The sequence below is a fragment of the Astatotilapia calliptera genome, chromosome 10 (genome assembly GCF_964374335.1).
Source record: "Astatotilapia calliptera chromosome 10, fAstCal68.1, whole genome shotgun sequence".
NCBI lineage: Eukaryota > Metazoa > Chordata > Actinopteri > Cichliformes > Cichlidae > Astatotilapia > Astatotilapia calliptera.
In genome coordinates, this window is record NC_137431.1 from 4,124,599 (window position 1) to 4,143,967 (window position 19,369).

A 19,369-nucleotide genomic window follows, 5' to 3' on the forward strand; every position below is an offset into this window, starting at 1 on the left:
GCGACAGAGTTGCTCAGTTTTAGTGCTTTTAAATGTGCTTTCTCTGTTAAAGCATAATAATGATACTCATAAAATACATTAAGTAAAATGAAACTGAAATCTCTTTCTCCAGTACCTTAGATTTCTTAGATAACCTTTTCAGTAACTGAGGATCTAGTTTTTCTGCATCTATAGATTAGTTTAATTTACTATCATTTACTATATTCTACTATAATAGATTAATTTACTATAATAAACAAATCATTTTATGTTCAGTAATTTTTTTATATTATCATATTCTGAGAAGAAACTTAGTAGAATAAAAATATAATGAAATATGAAGTAGATGAGAATATTTTATTCCAAATACACCAGATATGGGTGGGAAGGAAATAGTAAATGGTCAGGATATACAGTAGAAACATGTGTCGGGAAGCGTGGATTGCATTCCCTCTGTATACATGTAGATTTTCTCCAGTGGAGATTCAAAGAATGAATGTTTACAGCTTCATGCTGACAACAGAGGGACCTGCAGGCGATTCTGCAGGTCATTAATCAATGTATAAAACTAAAATAAAATGTGTCACTAAAATGTATTTAGTGACACAGCACACAAACACGGAAGCAAGATGTGTAATTAGGATTATTTATAATAAATATGAATTAATTAGTGTAATTTCATTAACCATAGAGAATAACTAAATCCTTCAGGACAATGTCACATCAGTGCACTGAACTCACTATGGCATCCATCTAACAGAGCTTCCACACGTTCTCACTGTAATTTCCCCTCATGAATGAATTTATGCTGCACTAATCTGAATGTTCGGAGGGAAATCAAACGCATTTTACTCGTAGTACTCAAGCTGACTTCACTTGGTTTGAATGACGGCGTACTCACAATTGCACCCAGTCCTTGGTGAATTGGATGTGCGCCTCCAGAGATTTATGACGGCGAAACTGGTGCGCCGTGTATGCGCTGACTTTACAGACAAGGTACGAGAACAGATCATGCTAAGTCAACAGCGGTTTGGTCTTCAGGGTTTCTACTAGCGGACGAACTCTCCTTTCCAGCACCCTGGCATAGACTTTCCCAGGGAGGCTGAGGAGTGTGATCCCCCTTTAGCTGGAACACACCCTCCGGTCCCCCTTCTTAAAGATGGGGACCACCTCCCCGGTTTGCCAGTGCACAGCGATTTTAAAAATAAAGATAAAATGAAAAGTAATTAATAAAAAGTAAATATTTAAACATTCCTACAAATGTGCAATGAACGTGTAAAAATTCTGTTTAGTAGTTGTTGCTGTTTCTTTCTTTCTTTCTTTCTTTCTTTCTTTTTCTTTTTTCTTTTTGAAAAATAACGACGTCTCTGAGGCGCGAATTACTACGTGAAAAATGGCGTCATCTTGTGGCCCCTTTCTGTCACTATAATTCATTCAAGGCTTTGTGGGAAATGCTTCTCCTGTAAAAGTTTCAGTCACCGGCGACATTTTTTCATCAGCAGAACGTTGACCGTCATCACAATGAACCAAATTCGATGACGTCACAAAAGTCAGCTCAAAGCACAACCAATCAAAATCTTGACTTTGATCTGAAAGTCCTTAAATAGCCGTTAGTTCGCAGTGTTCCTCACAGCAATCAGTTGCGATTAGTTCACATTTGCTTCGTGTTTTTAAACAGTTTCCTAAAGAGATTTAAACTCTTTTTCAAGGACATTTTAAAAGTTCTGTACCAATCAGCTAAAGTTTGACAGCTGTACCGACCAGTTTCCTCCAGTCTATTAAAGCAGACTGTTTTCAAAAAATGGATAGAGGAGACGGCTCACAAAACCATGACGATGGTGAACAAAACCATGTTGGTGTAGGACTAGCAGTCAATGAGCTGCTTTTGGCACTGCTGCAACAGGGAAATCTTAGAGCAGTTGACAGGATGTTCCCCTGGATTGAAATCAATCAGTTGCGTGGTTTAGTTGATAATCAACTGCCACAACAAGAGGAGGCAGTTGATGTTCCGGTAGGAGGCATCGAAATAAATCCTCCCCAGGAAATAGCAGGACCCTGGGAAAATTTTAGAGCAGAGATGGGAGTAGGCGATGGCATTGAAAGAAATCCACCCCAGGAAATAGAAGGACCCTTGGTCATTAATGGAGCAGAGATGGGAGTAGGAGATAACATAGAAAGAAATCCACCCCAACAGATAGAACGACCATTGGTCATTAATAGAGCAGAGATGGGAGCAGGAGATTACACAGAAAGAAATCCACCTCTAGAAATAGAACAACCCGTGTACAATAATGTAGCAGAAGAAGATCCAATTATTGATGAAATCAGGTGGTGGGAAGATGAGGGATCTGAGAGCGACACTGAAAGTGTTCCTGATAGTGACACAGATGACGATGGAGACAATGGCCAGGATGCTCCTGTGCTATTGCCCCCCAACCCAGTACCAGGCGGTTCGAGGAGGAGACCAAGGGAGGAGGAGGATGAAGAAGAAGAAGATGGGAGAGCTAGGAAAATGTCTAAACACTGAATTTTGAGCTGAGCTGGACAGTCAATGTTGCACCCATCTTCCAAAGCTACATGTGTCCTACATCACTCTACGGCCTAGAGCGTCCTGGTGCCACGTGCACTTATGGACACTCTTATGTTCGAACAGGGTTGCTGCTGCTGGTTTGGTCAATATTGTTTGGAGAGAGATCAAACTAACAGCTTTAGAATCAGTGCAAAAAAGACGTAAACACAAAGCGCGGACCCGCCGAAACATCAGAATCAGCGAGCTGTCAGCTTTCAGCCCCGACCGTGTCCGTGCGGTCGGGTGAGAAAGGCCACATCTCACTGATTCTGATCTGCGGGTCGCGCTTTGTGTTTACGTCTTTGTGCAGAAGCCGTGTACCTGCTCTCATTTACTGTTTTAAATGTTTGGTGGTCGTCAAAATTTTGTGACGTTTCACCTGAGATTCTGGAATTTTGGGCAAAATACATTTATATAAAAAAATCGATTCAGGATTTTAATGAATCAATGTCACGTTATCCAATCCAGAATCGATTTTAATCGATGAATCGATTATTAAAACCCACCCCTACTTCCTATCACCATTGTGCTAACGTAATTATACAATAGCATTTACAACACCACCATCTTCAAATAGAAAAACACATTATGGAATGCTATCAGTTGTGTATTGGCCTCCCCAAACCCTGGACCTCAACATTAGTGAATAGTGGGATCATCTTGACAGAGAAGGGAAGGAAAGGCAGCCAACATCCAAAGAAGAGCTTTGAATGCATGTCTTTATCCTGTCTTCCTTCTCACCCCAACCGGTCGCAGCAGATGACCGCCCCTCCCTGAGCCTGGTTCTGCCGGAGGTTTCTTCCTGTTAAAAGGGAGTTTTTCCTTCCCACTGTTGCCAAAGTGCTTGCTCATAGGGGGTCATATTGTTGATTGTTGGGTTTTTCTCTGTATCTATTATTGTACGATCTACTGTACAATATAAAGCTCTGTGAGGCGACTGTTGTTGTGATTTGGTGCAATATAAATAAAATTGAATTGAATTGAATTGAATTGAATTGAATTGAATTGAATTGAATTGAATTGAATTGAATTGAATTGAATTGAATTGAATTGAATTGAATTGAACTGAATTGAATGTCCTTCAAGAAGCCTGGAGAACTTTTCCTGAAGACTACTTTCGCTATAATAAAAAAAGGAAAAATTAAAGCAAAGGTAATGACTAGTTTGGGTGTTGTAGTCCTTTAATAATCAAGGAAAAGTAGTAAATCCACAATTTAAAAAAAAATTCTTTTATTATAAATAATCCTGGTGTGGATTAGTTACTTACACATCAAACCAATGTTTTACAGGCAGAACATTGCTCATCTGAGTTTTTACAGACCCAGAGTGAAATTCACACAAGTTCAGCTTTCATTACCTGATCAGTGCGCCACTGAAGCAGACCCACTCTGCTCTGTCTTTGAAGATTCACCATGAGAAATTGGCATTCCTTGCTCTAACTGTCCACAATATGAAAGTCACAGGAAAAACCGACATGTCTTTTTTTTATGTTTGTTTGTTTGTTTTAACCCACTATGGTGCCACTTAAAATCCCTGTGTTTGAACAGTACACTTCAATTCTGCTTTAACAGCAATCCTTGATGTGCAGGGAAACATCAGGGTTAGCAAACTCACAACGCGAGTCTTCTTTCTCTGGGCCACATGTGTAATATTTATGTTTTTGTCCATCGAGCCACTCCATAGAGCTTCACTGCAAGTCATGTTTAATTGCAGCAGAGAATAAACACCAGCCTTCAGACCAGCTGCAAAACAGAAAAATAAACACGTGGACAAAATGCATAAATTTGCTGTAATGTAAGTTAACAAAGTAAGTTACATACCGCAAAAGCCAATAGCTCCTCCAGTCACACAACCACTGTACACAGCGTTCTTCCAGTCAGATATGCCTCTGTGCTGTAAGTGAAAATCAGGTACAAAAAAAGACAGTTATTACAAAACACTTTCAGTTATCACACAGAAAGTGTTTTGTTTTTCATCTGCATGGCAGGAGGTAGTAATGGCAGATAATCAATTAATCATTAATCAGCATATATCTGTAAAAGTATTCTCATATAAATTACCATCACTTTGTTCGGTACTTCTAACGATTTGTTAACCTATCCTTTAACCACTTCTGCAAACAGCCTGTGCCTGACTTTATCATAATACATTACATGGTGACAATTGAACAAAGCATATACTGTAATTACAAAAACAGGTAGCAGTGGGAATGTGAGCATGATTTTGGAAGAAATCATAGAATTCTAGGAAAAAAGGATGGAAAAATGTTAGCAGCATTTTCTGTCTTCATTCCAGCTGTGTCCATTTGTTGGTGACAAATGTTGCTGGATAGTGATGTGGACATAAGCATACCTAACTGAGTGTGTGAGGCAACATTTCCAGCAGTGCTTGCAGTTGTAAAAATACTATATGCAATGCTAGATGAATATTATAACTGTTACTGTTTTAGGAGCAATAGATTATTATTTTTACTCCTGTTTTTTGTTTCCTGATTAAAACTAAATAAAGAAAATGTTGGACTTTGATTTGTGGGGAATATATTGTAGTGTTATGGCTAAATATCTATTTTAACGTCCATCCCCCTTAAAAAAATAAGCAAAATGCTCTCATTTTGTCTGTCTATGCTTTAAGAACTGCAATAGTCCTGTATTCCTAGAAATATGAGTATAATATTTTAACTAGGGGCAGCACGCCCATACGGTAAAAGAACTGGCTGAGTAGCAGCATATCACTGAAAATAAAAGCGAACCGAGCCCTGAGGTACGCCACAAAAAACATAGACAACACGGACGCAAGTGTTATCTCTGTCTGCAGAAAAGGTAGCCATTAGCTTACCCAGGGATCTTTTAATTCAAACCCAGTGTAGTGGCAATTCCTTTACTTTTGTATGATCAAACGTCCCACAACTTAAAGTCCACAAGCCACTGCTGCACTGAGGTAATATTTCGTACGCAGGCAAAAGAAGTCCATTGTCCAAACCTTTTAGTTGAGAGTTTTGATTTTGGTTTATTTATCCATTTGGCAAGCAATAACAAGATCCTTCCTACTGCTTCTCCTGCTCTGGTAAAAAAACCATAGGCCCACCCCAATGCATGCTGGTCCTATACCAGTCTCTTTATTTATAGAAACAAAATGGCCCTACAGCTCTTACTGACTAATTTAACAAAATAACAACAAACAAACAAATCATTTAAAACAAAATATTAACCGACAAATAAACCCCAAAATATAAATAAACTAACAAACTTTAACTAATTTCAAAATAATAAAAAATAAAGAACAAATAGCTCCAACACTCCGGCCCCTAATTGTGCATACTATCACAATTACTTTAAAGTCCCAAAAGGAGGAGCTATTCCCTTAAACAAATCCTTAATTTTCATTGATGATTTTCTTCACGATGAGGCTTCCAGTAGCAAAATAAGTTTTGTCACTGGCCTTTCCAAAACACTGGTCCTTGTTTGTAGTCTCACAGAACGCACCAAGCCTTTTGCATCCTGGTTTACATTTAAGACTTTCGCCATCATCCATGATCCTCTTGGAGCTGTAGCGTCTGCAATTAAAACAACATCTCCAGGTATAAGACATCTTTTAGTCCTCATCCATTTTTGTCTTTCTTGCATCAAAGGTAGGTACTCAGAAAGCCATCTCTTCCAGAACAACTCTGCCATGTACTGTACCTGTTTCCACCTTTTCCTGACATGCAAATCACTTGGATGAAACAGTCCTGGTGGACAAACTGGTTTATTTTTCAGCAACAACAAGTGATTGGGTGTCAGTGCTTCAAGATCATTTGAGTCATCTGAAACTTTAGTAATGGGTCTGTCGTTCATTATAGCTTCAACCTCACAGAAGACTGTGTGGAGTCCTTCATCATCCAGAACTTGCTCCTTAAGAACTGAGGCTAAAATATTCTTTACTGAACGAATGAGACGCTCCTACACACCGCCTTGGTGAGAAGCTGCTGGGATGTTGAAGTTCCATTTCATGCCATCCTGAACAAAAGCCTTTTGAATTTTGGCATGGTCTAGCTCAGTCAAACTTTCTTTCAACTCTCGATTCGCCCCAACAAAATTTGTAGCATTATCAGATCTGATGGTCGAAACTGGGCCTCGTCTACAGATGAACCTCCTCACAGCATTTATACAAGAGTCTGTATCAAGTGTACATGCAATCTCCAGATGTACTGCACGACTGGTGAAACAAGTAAAAAGAACTCCATACCTTTTAAGGAGACTTCGTCCTCTTTTAACACTTATAGGTCCAAAATAGTCCACTCCAACATTTGTGAATGGGGCTATGTCTGGCAGGACTCTCTCTTCAGGCAGATCCGCCATCTTTTGTTCAACAAACTTTCCTCTGTTGCGTCTACACGTGACACAACGAGAGATGATTTTCCTGGCAGCAGAATTTGCATTTAGTATCCAGTAATTTTGTCTTAGTTTTGACAGCATGTGTGCTCTTCCTGCATGTCCCAACCTTTGATGGATATGGCGTAAAATCAGTGTTGACACATGCATATCTTTTGTCAAAATTACAGGATGCTTTAATTCCATAGGCATGGCTGCTTTATTCAATCGGCCACCCACTCTGAGGATTCCTGCATCCAACACTGGATCAAGTTTATAGAGACAATTTCCCTTAGAGACTCCTTTGAGGCCATTGCGGATTAAAGCCATTTCAGTCGTAAATTTCTGTTGTTGTGCATATTGAAGAATAGCTTGTTCTGCCTTTGCCAAGTCTTCTGGAGTGAGATTTCCTTTCTTCAAAGTGGTCTTAAATCTTTCCATTCTTATCTCCACTTCTTTCTGACCTTCCGGATCATTCTTATTCAAACCTGCAGCAAGCAACTCTTTCCTCTTCTGTGCCAATGTAACCCGTGTAATTGTTACGCCTGCTGTTCTGCGTTGTGTTTTGGTGTTGAAGCAAGAGGCAGGAGACAGTGTCGAATCTTTGGCTCTTTACTGCACATCTGCAACACAGAGACACATGTTCGATCCGTGCGTGTCACGCGACTGCCCGTAACCCTCTCCTCCGGCCATGCTGAAAGGAGCTGTCCCCTTAATGTACATTAATGTAACGAACCAAATACAACAAATCATTTCAAACCATTGACTTAAACTCTCAAAAAACAAAAAGCACAAAATAAACAATATGTCACTAAAAAACATCAAAACAACTTATAAGAACAATAAATGAAAGACTGCATCTCCAAAACATAAAAACATCTCCATACCTGCAACACAGAGACACATGTTCGATCCGTGCGTGTCACGCGACTGCCCGTAACCCTCTCCTGACGAAGAAAGAAAAGGTGCATGCTGTTACACAAAAGGAGAGACTGACGCGAGTAAACTCTCAAGCCGCTAGCGATACGGACTAGCTTAGCATGCTAGCATATTAGCCGAGTTCTCGGCTATAACTCATTATAATTGTGTATTAATGAACTCGTCCTCCACAAAACTTATCCCAAATGAGTCTCTTAACGATAAACAAAACCGCGGCGGTACGGTCGTATTCACACTGAAGCTTGGGATCCGAACAAACTTTGATTAACTGAGAGCAACGTGGCAGTGACTTACCTCCGGCCATGCTGAAAGGAGCTGTGACCGGGGCACACATGCACGCGCCTACGTCACTACGCAGCGCACACACGCACATGAACGCACACAGACCGAACACACAGATAGGAGAGTGAGATGCAAAAAAATGACATATTTATTCCAAAAAAGAAAGTATTTTGGGTGAAATTCACAAGTGTTTAACACATATGTTACATTCACCCCCCCTGAATTTCACCAAAATCACTACACATCTGAATGGTACTGCAGTACCAAGAGGCACAACGACGCTGAACTACCATCACCTCCGGAACAGGTAACCCAAGGATCTTATCCCATAGTTCAGTTAAAAACTATCCATAAATGGATTAAAAGAAGTTGGATAGGTTGATCAGGCCTCCAACCCTTTCAGAACACAAAGGTGCAGCCTACACCTCGTCAAACGTGGTCCCATAAAAACGCCCAGGGTGGGTGTCATGATGCCTCAAGCAAGTACAACACATTCATAATACGCAATGGGATGACCCAAAAAAACAGTCTATGTCAGAGGCCGAGCCTCCCGTGGCGGTAACAGGCCCCATGTAATAGGCTTCTGGACCATGTTTTCTATCAGCCTGTTGACTGACTTTACCACCCGACCTGCTCTGGTAACCACTCTGCTTCGAACATTGGCATGGTCAGAGTCATGTCTTGGCAAGTTGGATGGCTGCTCAGTATACGGCTGACCAGAGGTCTGATTGATGTCTGAACCAGAAACAGGAACAGTCTGCGGAACAACAGCGTCCCCATGACAGGCACCTGGAACAGAATCTGTGCCAGACTGTGTCGAATCAGAGGTAGCGGAACAGTCAACCGGAGTAGGAAGAGCAAAGTGCTGGGCCTGACCAGCAGGGCTTGCTGGAATGTCCGTTGTGCAAGTCTGAGAGTCAGGTAGGGCATTGTCCACATCCGCACCATCACATGAACCATGCTGACGATCCGTGGACTGTGAGGCATGCTCTCCTGCCACAGAATCCACATCCACTCCATGGCTCAAATCCGAAAGGACCCACAAGGAAGTCCTTGCTGCGGTAGACTCTGTCTCTAGACTGCCAGGGTCCTCCAGATCCCCACAATCACTGAGATCCCCCTCACTGGAGAAAAAATCTAGGGACTGACTTCCCAACGAATCCTGGACAGGAAGGAAACTCACGTCCAACAGAAGGTTTCTGTGTACAACCTTACTCTGGCCTGAAGAGTCACTGATCCTGTAAATGTGGGTCCTGGGATGCCTCTCCACAACAGTGTAAACCTGAGGCTCCCACTTGTCTGCAAGTTTCTTCTTGCCCCGCTCGCCTTTATTGGCAAGCAGGACGCGATCCCCAACGTTCAGAGACACACCTTTGATTTTCTTATTGTATTGACGAGCCTGATGCTCCTGCTCATTGCTGGTGTGCTCCCGGGCGATCTTGGCAGCCTCAGACAAGTATGACAGAAGAAGCTTGGAGTAGCCGTTAAAGTCCACCACAATGGGATCATGCAAAACAGACTTGAACATAACGTCGACCGGTAGTCGTGGGACACGGCCGAACATCAAGTAGAATGGGGCATATCCAGTAGTCTCGTGAACAGTTGCATTATAAGCAAAGGTCAATGTCTGAATCTGCTGCGGCCATTCCTGTTTGGCTCTGAGAGGGAGAGCTCGCAGCATGTTGCCAAGTGTGCGGTTGAACCGCTCCGTGCCCCCATTGCCCATAGGGTGATAAGCCGTAGTGTGAGACTTGGCAACGCCCGAAATCTGCAGAAGCTCAGAAAATAATTCACTCTCAAAGCTGGGACCTTGGTCTGAGTGAATACGCTCAGGGAAACCATATACACAAAAAACACAGTCCCATAACTTTCTGGCAGCCTGCTTGGCAGTCTGATTCTTGCACGGGAAAGCAAAGGCCATTTTCGTGAAGTGGTCAGTTGCCACAAGCACATCAACAGAGCGCTTCTTTTTGTCCTCTGCTGACCAAAAGTCAATGCAGATGAGCTCCATGGGAGCAGAGGTCTTAATGCTCTCTAATGGGGCTCGTGCTGCAGGCTCTGGAGTCTTGGCAAGTATGCACCTTCCACAGCACCGAACATGCTCCTTCACATCCCTCTCCATATTGGGCCAGAAAAAACGTTGCCTTGCTAGGTGGAGGGTGCGAACTTGACCCTGGTGCCCTGCCAAATCGTGGACACCTTTCAAGGCCTGCACTCGTAAATTCACTGGCAACACCAACTGGAGTCTCTTTGTTTTGCTCACAGGGTCTCTCGTCTCCCTGTAGAGAATGCCATCCCGAACCTTGAGCCTCTCCCAGTGCTTCAATAGGGCCAGTGCCCTGGAATCCATACCATGTCTCTCACGCCTGGAAGGGTGCCTCCTGCGGGCTACGAGTGGCAGGACAGCGGAGATGACGGGATCTTGAAGTTGGTGGTCCTCCAGCTCATGTAAGGTAAGTGATGGCAGTACATCATTGCCAACTGGTTGCAACTGCTGAACAAGGTAGAGAAGGGAGGCAGCTCTATTCTCCGCAGCGGTTTCCCAGTAATCGTGGTGAACCAAGGTAGCCGTGACTTCCGACGAACTGTAGGAATCTTCTGAGGTCAGAGCTGGAACAGGTTGTTGGGCAACCTGAATATTTTGGACACCAAACCTGAAAGCGTCCTGCACCTCATGAGCCGCCGCACCTTCTGCATTCCGCACCAAGTGCTCGTAGGGCTCCTGAAGCAAGCGCCCACCAATAGAATAGGTGAAGGGGTCACGACTGAGTGCATCTGCTACAACATTCTTTCGACCTGGGATGTACCTCAAATCAAAGTTGTAGGATGACAGCTTGGCCACCCACCTTTGTTCATAAGCGTCCAGCTTGGGTTTGGTCAATACATGAACGAGCGGGTTGTTGTCAGTCCACACTGTGAACTGGTGCCCCTTCAACCAGTGGCTGAACTTTTCAGAGATGCTCCACTTCAGGGCCATGAACTCAAGGCGATGGGCTGGGTATCTCTGCTGTGACCTGCTTAGTGCTTTGCTCGCAAAAGCAATAGGGCGTGCCTTATCCCCGTCGATAGGCAATTGTGATAAAACCGCTCCCAGTCCATCCAGAGAAGCATCCACAGACAAAATAAACGGTCGTGAAAAGTCAGGGTGAGCCAACACGGCACAGTTAAGGAGGTCGTCCTTCAGTTTATGAAAGGCCTTGTCACATGCAGGGCTCCAATCTGCAGCAGTCAACTTCCTGAACATGCCAGCACCCCTCCCAGCGTGACTAGTCCGTCCCTTCCTCTTCTGACCAGCCGTCAGAGCAAACAGAGGCTTGGCAATGGCTGAGCAACCAGGAATGAAGCACTGATAGAAAAAGACCATTCCTAAAAAGGACTTAATCCTTTTCACAGAAGGAGTGCAACCATCCTTCTCCATTAGAGCCTCCTTTGGCATCTTGGAAATCACTTCCACCTTAGCTGGGTCCACAGCCATTCCGGTCTGGTCGATGACATGACCAAGAAACCTGACTGACTTCCGCAGCAGATGACACTTCTTTGGACTCAACTTGAGATTGTTGTCTCTCAACCTTTGAAAAACAGCTCGGAGCCGGCACAGGGCTTCCTCTTCAGTGGGAGCAAAGACCAGGAGGTCATCCAAGTAGCAGAGCAGACTGGTGAAGTTGAGGTCACCAAAGATGTTCAGCATCATGCGCATAAATGAAGCTGGGCTATTGCAGAGCCCTTGTGGCATCCGGTTGTATTCGTAGAGGCCAACAGGCGTTGTGAAAGCGGTGTACTTCTTATCCTCCTCACACATTGGAATGTTGTAAAACCCAGAGGTTAAGTCCATCGTGCTGAAGAAGGCATTGCCCCCAAGCGCGGCAAGGCAATCCGCTTGGTGAGGGAGTGGATGCGCATCCTTAAGAGTCCGCGCATTCAACCACCTGAAGTCCGTACAAATCCGCAATCCGCCATCCTTTTTCCAGACCATGACGAGGGGGGATGCATACTCGCTGATGGATTTGCGAATAATCCCTTTCTCCTCCATGTCAGTGAGTACCTGCCTTAGTTGTTGGTAATGAGCAGGGGGTACTCTTCTGTAAGGCATACGGAATGGGCGTTCATCAGTCAGGTGGATCCGATGTACAAAGCGTCTAGCTTCGCCACAGTCAAGCGGGTGTCTAGAGAAGATGTCCTCATACTGCTCAATTAGCTCAACGAGCTCTCTCTTTGATTGTAAGCTGGCATGGCATGAGTCAATGTCAAGATCACCCAAACCTAGGGAGCACAACCTGTCATTCAAGTCGGCCTCAGTAGCAGCTGGCCCACTGGCTGGTACCTGGGCCATACTCGCCATCTTGCAGGAGTCCTGCTGGAAATCAAGGTCCTCCACCGCAAGGCAAGATGAAACAACAGCAACCCTCGAGTTGCGTTTCAAGGTCAGTGGTTTTGAGGAGAGATTGGTCATCTTCAATGGCACCCACCGATCACCCCACATGGATGTGATCACCCGGCCAACAAGAACGTCTCTCGGCCCAGACCCAGAGGTGCACGGTTCCACGATGATCGTGCTGCCTGGAGAGACTGGCACATTGCTGGGTAGCCTGCCCCATACCAGATGTTCACACCGTGGGAGTAGTGTCACAGCACGAGGCAGTTTCACAGTGCCAATTTTGTCGGGAACCTCCTCACCCCTCCATCTGGTGGTGCACGACATCATGTCCAAGAAGTGCTCATAGTCAAGAAGCGAGTGCTTGCTTCCCACAGACACAAGCTTCCAATAGTCATCAGAATGTTTCATAACTCGCATCAGGTACTTGAGAACGTTGGAGCCAATGATGAGCTCATCACGCTGGCCCGACACTACCAAAACTGGTACAATGCATTTCACACCGTGGACAGTAAGTGTCAAGTCATAAACGCACTTTGGGTGGGTCTGCTTCCCACCACAGCCAACCAGCACAATCCGTTCGGCCGACTGCGGTCCACTCACAAGAGCCCCAGCCTCTCTAAGTGACTTCTCGGCCTCTTCACTCATAGTGCAAGCCATAGACCCGGAATCCATCATGCCCCTCAAGTTAACCTTGTCATTCACTGCAACTTGGGTGTAGAACAATTCACTAAATGTAGGCACTACTGCTGGTCCCTGAACCACGACACGGTATCCCTCTGGCATTGTTGAACAGGTGTTGACATAAAGAATTTCGAGATCCGATTCATCATGATTGAGGGTATTAGGTTCATCCCCCACACTGCCCCTCTCCAAGTGTGGGTGATTCAGTTTTCCGAAGGCCAACCCTGCCTCGCGACAGCCCCGGCCTCCCGTCCCTCACGACGACTGTGACAGTCCTTTTTCCAATGACCAGGAGCAAAGCATGCAAGACAGAGATTCTCTCTCCTGCAGTGCATGTGAGTGGAATGACCAGTGTTGCCACAGACCTGACAACTCTTCTTAAGAAAGGGCCCGCGGGTAAAACGCTGCGAAGGTGCAGATGCAGGGACTGTAGTCTGCACATTCTGACATGCAATCACGCGATCCAAGAGGCCGATCAGAGCGCGCATGCCAGTCACATCAAAAGCTTGGGTGTTAGTCGAACCAAGCTCGCAACCAACTGACTGCTGACTAGATTGAGTGGACACAGTGTACGTTGGTGACTGTTGGAACTGAGGAGTAGGAGTAGGCACCGGACAAGAAGACACTGACGTCCCAGAAGGACAGGTTGTCGAAACATCAGCTAGAACAGGAGTGAAGCAAGCTGCTGTGGGCGAAAGCTGACAAGTAAGGTTTGAGGCTGGTGCTGTAGGCTGAGACTGCAAGGCGACACTGGCCTGCCCAGGCTGTGATGCCATCGCTTCTTGAGGCACAATAGAGCAGTTGTGGCTAACCTCTCTCCTCTGTGAGGTGTGGAAACTGCCCTGACTGCGTGCCCTGAGTTCACGCTGGAAGCTATCAATGCGTTCTTGAACCTCAGTGGTTGTCCACTCCTCAGCTGCTTTGATGCTGAGCCTGTTCAAGAGGATGGGGTCAGGGCAATACTTGATGAACATCATCGAGACCTCACGCCCTGGATCCTCAACATTACGCCCCTGCCTACGCAAGCACTCGTCAGCAGCGTCAATAGCATTGTTTAGCCTTATCCAATATTCCATCACTCCCTCATGTTGTAATGGTTTCGTGTTATAGAAGTCAGCCATAGGCATAGAAGAGTAAGTCAATACACTAAAGTGCTGTTTCAGAATGTCAAATATCAAATCAGGAACCTGGACATGGTCAAGTGAGGGGTTGTGACGTAGGGTGACCCTCACTACATCCTTAGCCTTCCCCATCAACCTAGCCAATATGTCACGTGATCGCTGATCTGTTGGTGTGTTGCGTTTTACAAAGTACATTTCCATCATTTCAACCCATTCATGAATGGAAAATTTATCACTGCCATCACCCCTGAAAACTGGTGGCTCCTTGACGTCTGATTGCAAGACGAGTTTCACCCCAGACAAATTTAGCTCAGGGGGTCCCTGCTCAGCCTTAGAGCTTTCAGTAGGCATACTGGTCCCCTTATCACCTTGCAGCTGGGCTACAATGGACTGACCAATCTGATTGGCCAAATCTGAGATGAGTGTACTCAACTCAGCACTGCCAGCTGTCTGCGGGGTCTGAATGTCACAGGGGGGAACCTGGAGACGAGTGGAACAAAACTTGGGAGCAAATGACACACCAACTTTAGGTGTCTGAACCCCATCCCCAAGAAACCACCCTCGCCCCATACCAACATTAGAGGAAACCTCCCCATCAGGAACACCAGTTGCCTCTGAACCAGATGCTGACTCCATAATGATGAATAAAGCACAATCACAAGAAACAAGATTCCAAATAGTGCAACTGTACAAAAGCAAACACAGTATTCTTAACTAACACTTAATGTTATTCAGGATGAGAATTGAGCAGATTAAATGTCCAAGCTCATTCAAAAAGTCCCACACAAGTTAGGAAAAGCAACCAACTTGGAACGAGGGCAATTGTGAAGAGCTCCCCACGGTGATCGAGATGACGTCGATGCTTGATGAATCCAAAGGGTCACGGCACCAATGTAACCCGTGTAATTGTTACGCCTGCTGTTCTGCGTTGTGTTTTGGTGTTGAAGCAAGAGGCAGGAGACAGTGTCGAATCTTTGGCTCTTTACTGCACATCTGCAACACAGAGACACATGTTCGATCCGTGCGTGTCACGCGACTGCCCGTAACCCTCTCCTCCGGCCATGCTGAAAGGAGCTGTCCCCTTAATGTACATTAATGTAACGAACCAAATACAACAAATCATTTCAAACCATTGACTTAAACTCTCAAAAAACAAAAAGCACAAAATAAACAATATGTCACTAAAAAACATCAAAACAACTTATAAGAACAATAAATGAAAGACTGCATCTCCAAAACATAAAAACATCTCCATACCTGCAACACAGAGACACATGTTCGATCCGTGCGTGTCACGCGACTGCCCGTAACCCTCTCCTGACGAAGAAAGAAAAGGTGCATGCTGTTACACAAAAGGAGAGACTGACGCGAGTAAACTCTCAAGCCGCTAGCGATACGGACTAGCTTAGCATGCTAGCATATTAGCCGAGTTCTCGGCTATAACTCATTATAATTGTGTATTAATGAACTCGTCCTCCACAAAACTTATCCCAAATGAGTCTCTTAACGATAAACAAAACCGCGGCGGTACGGTCGTATTCACACTGAAGCTTGGGATCCGAACAAACTTTGATTAACTGAGAGCAACGTGGCAGTGACTTACCTCCGGCCATGCTGAAAGGAGCTGTGACCGGGGCACACATGCACGCGCCTACGTCACCACGCAGCGCACACACACGCACATGAACGCACACAGACCGAACACACAGATAGGAGAGTGAGATGCAAAAAAATGACATATTTATTCCAAAAAAGAAAGTATTTTGGGTGAAATTCACAAGTGTTTAACACATATGTTACACCAACAACACCAAGACCTCTTTCATCTTTAAAAGCCAGGCTACAGAGATTTTAAGTTTTGCCCAAGACGAGAAGTAGAGGATAAAATAGCTGGTAGGATTTTGTAATTCTCTCACAATGGCATTCATTGTCAGGTCCCTTTTGACCTCTGGGTCATCTGCAGAAATTACACTGTACTCCACATCCAGTTTAGGCCATTCCTTTTCTGACTCATAGAGAAATTCTGGCCCTTTTATCCATCTCCTACATTTGAGGAGATCCCCAGCTCTCATACCTCTGGATGCGTCATCTGCAGGATTCTCCTTAGAAGAAACGTATCTCCACTGATTCACATCTGTTGCTTCCCGAATAACAGCAATTCTGTTTGCAACAAAAGTATTGAATCTTCTGGTTTCATTGGAGATGTATTTCAGTACTGTTGTGCTATCAGTCCAAAAAACTGATTTTTCCAACCTGACTTGCAGCTCCTTTTGCAGAAGCCTGTCCACCCGAACTGCAAGAACTGCAGCCGTCAATTCCAACCTGGGAATTGTAGTTTGCTTGAGAGGAGCAACTCTAGCCTTTCCCAGGATAAAAGCAACATGCGTGACGTTATTCTTTTCCAACTTTAAATATGACACCGTTCCATACCCATCTTGACTTGCATCAGAAAAATGATGAAGTTGTGCCCTATCTGGTCTTCCAAAGCAATTTGGTTTAATGCAACGTTCCACTTTAAACTTTGAAATCAGCTGGAGATCCTCCAGCCAATCACGCCACCGCTGGGAAAGAGAGTGGGGAATAACTTCATCCCACTTCAAATTTTGTCGGCAAAGCTCTTGTAGCAACAGTTTAGCTGGCATACTGAAGGGAGACAAGATTCCCAAAGGATCATACAGTGAGCTGACCACAGACAAAATTCCCCTTCTGGTTGTTGGACGGTCCTGCAGGGAGGTTCTGAACTGGAACTTGTCTGTTACTATGCACCACTGTAAACCCAGTGCTCTCTCAACTGGAAGTTGATCTGTGTCCAAATCCAGATCCTTAATTTCCTTTGCTCTTCTTTCCTCTGGGATTGACATGAGCACTGTGCGACTGTTGCTGATCCATTTTGAAAGCTTAAATCCTCCTTTAGCGCAGATATCTGTCAGCCTCTTCACCATGTGCACTGCCTCCTCTTCTGAAGCAACAGATTTCAAACAATCATCCACATAAAAGTTTCTTTTGACTGTATCAACCACTTCAGCTGGAAACTGTTGTGCATTATCATCTGCAGTTCTCTGTAGAGCATAATTTGCACAACTTGGCGAAGATACAGCTCCAAACAAATGCACTTTCATCCTGCATTCCTGTGCAGACCTTGAAGTGTTGCCATGTTGCCACCACAGGAAACGGAGAAAGTTGACATGTTTTTCTGAGACGTGAACTTGGTGAAACATGGAATCAATGTCCGCCATTAATGCAACAGGCTCTTGTCTAAATCTGATCAGAACCCCAACCAGCGAGTTTGTGAGATCAGGTCCCTGTAGAAGCTGACTGTTCAATGATGCTCCTTTATAAGTTGTTCCACAGTCAAATACAACTCTTAATTTGCCCTTTGTGGGATGATACACTCCATGATGAGGGATGTACCACACCTTTCCATCATCTTTGTGCAACTCATCTACAGGCACAAACTCGGCATATCCTCGTTCAAGCATGTTGTTTACACATTTAGTGTATTCATCCTTATAATGAGTATCCTTTTCAAATCTCCGTCTGAGACTCTGGAGACGCTGCTCCGCGACACAGAGGTTATTTGGCAAACTGGAACCTTCTCTCCTGAAAGGCAAATCAATGTGATAATGATTTCCAATAAGCTTTATTGAACTACTAACAATATCCATGAAACACAGATCCTCTCTAGACATTTCAGTCTGCTCCTCTGATGATCTTTCATTAAAATCATGATTGTACTGTTTAATCAACATGTCTTCAAGACGCTCAACAGAAATCCTATTGGCTGTTACAGCAGTGCAGTTGGTTTTATTTCCACTGTTACTTCCAGTGCGCAGGGGACCATTTATGACCCAGCCAACTTTTGTTTTTACAGCATAAGGTCCACCTCCCACACTGTTTATCACCTTCCATGGCTCCAAAACATTGGAAGCATCAGTGCCTATCAGTAGCTCCACATCTGCATTAACGTTGTACAGTTTAACAGGTTTAAGATGAGGCCACTGATCGATGTCGCTTTGCTGGGGAATATTAACTGTAGAAACTGGCATAGTCTTTTGAGTCAAAACATCTGGCAATGGCATGAAATCATTTGCTTCCAAACCAGACACTTCCAAACCAGACAGAACTTGTGTACTAACAATCCTATCTTGACTCATTGTTCTCAAAAAGATATTGGTCTTTTTACCTTTTACATTCAGTCTTTTTGCCAGAGTTTCTGTACAGAATGTACCTGAACTTCCAGGATCCAAAAACGCATAGGTTTGCACAATTTTATTGCTCTTTTGGCTCTTAACTTGAACTGGAACTATAGAAAAAATTGCATCAACTTCATGACCAGCCCCAATATACCCACATGTCTGAGTGGTTGCAGTTGAAAAGTTGACATTAGAGTTTGTCCTCTGTTGAGTTTGTTCCGAAGACGCACCTGGATCCTTTCGCTCTATATGAAGAACCCCTGGGTGCCTTTGGTGACACACGTCGCAATCCAAACGACTCCTACAGTCTTTGCTTGTGTGACCAACTTTTAAACAACCAAAACAAATTCCCCTTTCCTTGATAAAAGTCAACTTATCCTGATGCGTTTTAGCTTTAAACTGCTTACAATTCTCTAGTAAATGGTTGCTGTGTGAACAAAACAAACAACTACGCAGAACAACGGAAGTTGTTCTGCTTCCAGTTGATTGAGCTTTGATTCCTGGCACTGTACTGACATTAGTGGCAAAACTACTTCCTTTTCTCCTTTGCTTGGTAGAACTTGAAGCTTTAAAGCTGCTTCCAGATTGTGAGTCTTGGATGTTGCCAAACACTGGATCTGATGCTACTTTTACCTGTTTTATTATAAAGGTAACCAGATCAGTGAATACTGCTCTGTAACCATTTTGTTCCTGCAGTTCATAGGCAACAACTCTCCATTTTTCCCTCAATTTGTATGGAAGTTTCATAACAACCATTCTCATATTTGAGGGCAAATCCAACTCCTTCATATAAACAACTTGCTGCATTAGATTCGAACATCCTTGAAGAAAAAGAGAGAATGACTGTAGACCTTTCACATCCTCACTTTTAATAGGTACCC

The 19,369-nt window shown here is 44.3% G+C and overlaps 2 long non-coding RNA genes across 2 annotated transcripts; both read right to left on the reverse strand.

Annotated features, from left to right (window-relative positions):
- Positions 1 to 3,711: 3,711 nt before the first annotated feature.
- Positions 3,712 to 4,488, reverse strand: LOC145431350 (uncharacterized). The gene is made up of 2 exons (XR_013911649.1): positions 4,369 to 4,488; positions 3,712 to 4,290 (listed from the first exon to the last, which is right to left on the reverse strand). It is a non-coding gene; the product is annotated as an uncharacterized LOC145431350 (long non-coding RNA).
- Positions 4,489 to 7,493: 3,005 nt separating this feature from the next.
- On the reverse strand, positions 7,494 to 15,683 carry LOC145431351 (uncharacterized). The gene is made up of 4 exons (XR_013911650.1): positions 15,553 to 15,683; positions 15,103 to 15,376; positions 7,785 to 7,844; positions 7,494 to 7,608 (listed from the first exon to the last, which is right to left on the reverse strand). It is a non-coding gene; the product is annotated as an uncharacterized LOC145431351 (long non-coding RNA).
- Between the last annotated feature and the right edge of the window lie 3,686 nt (positions 15,684 to 19,369).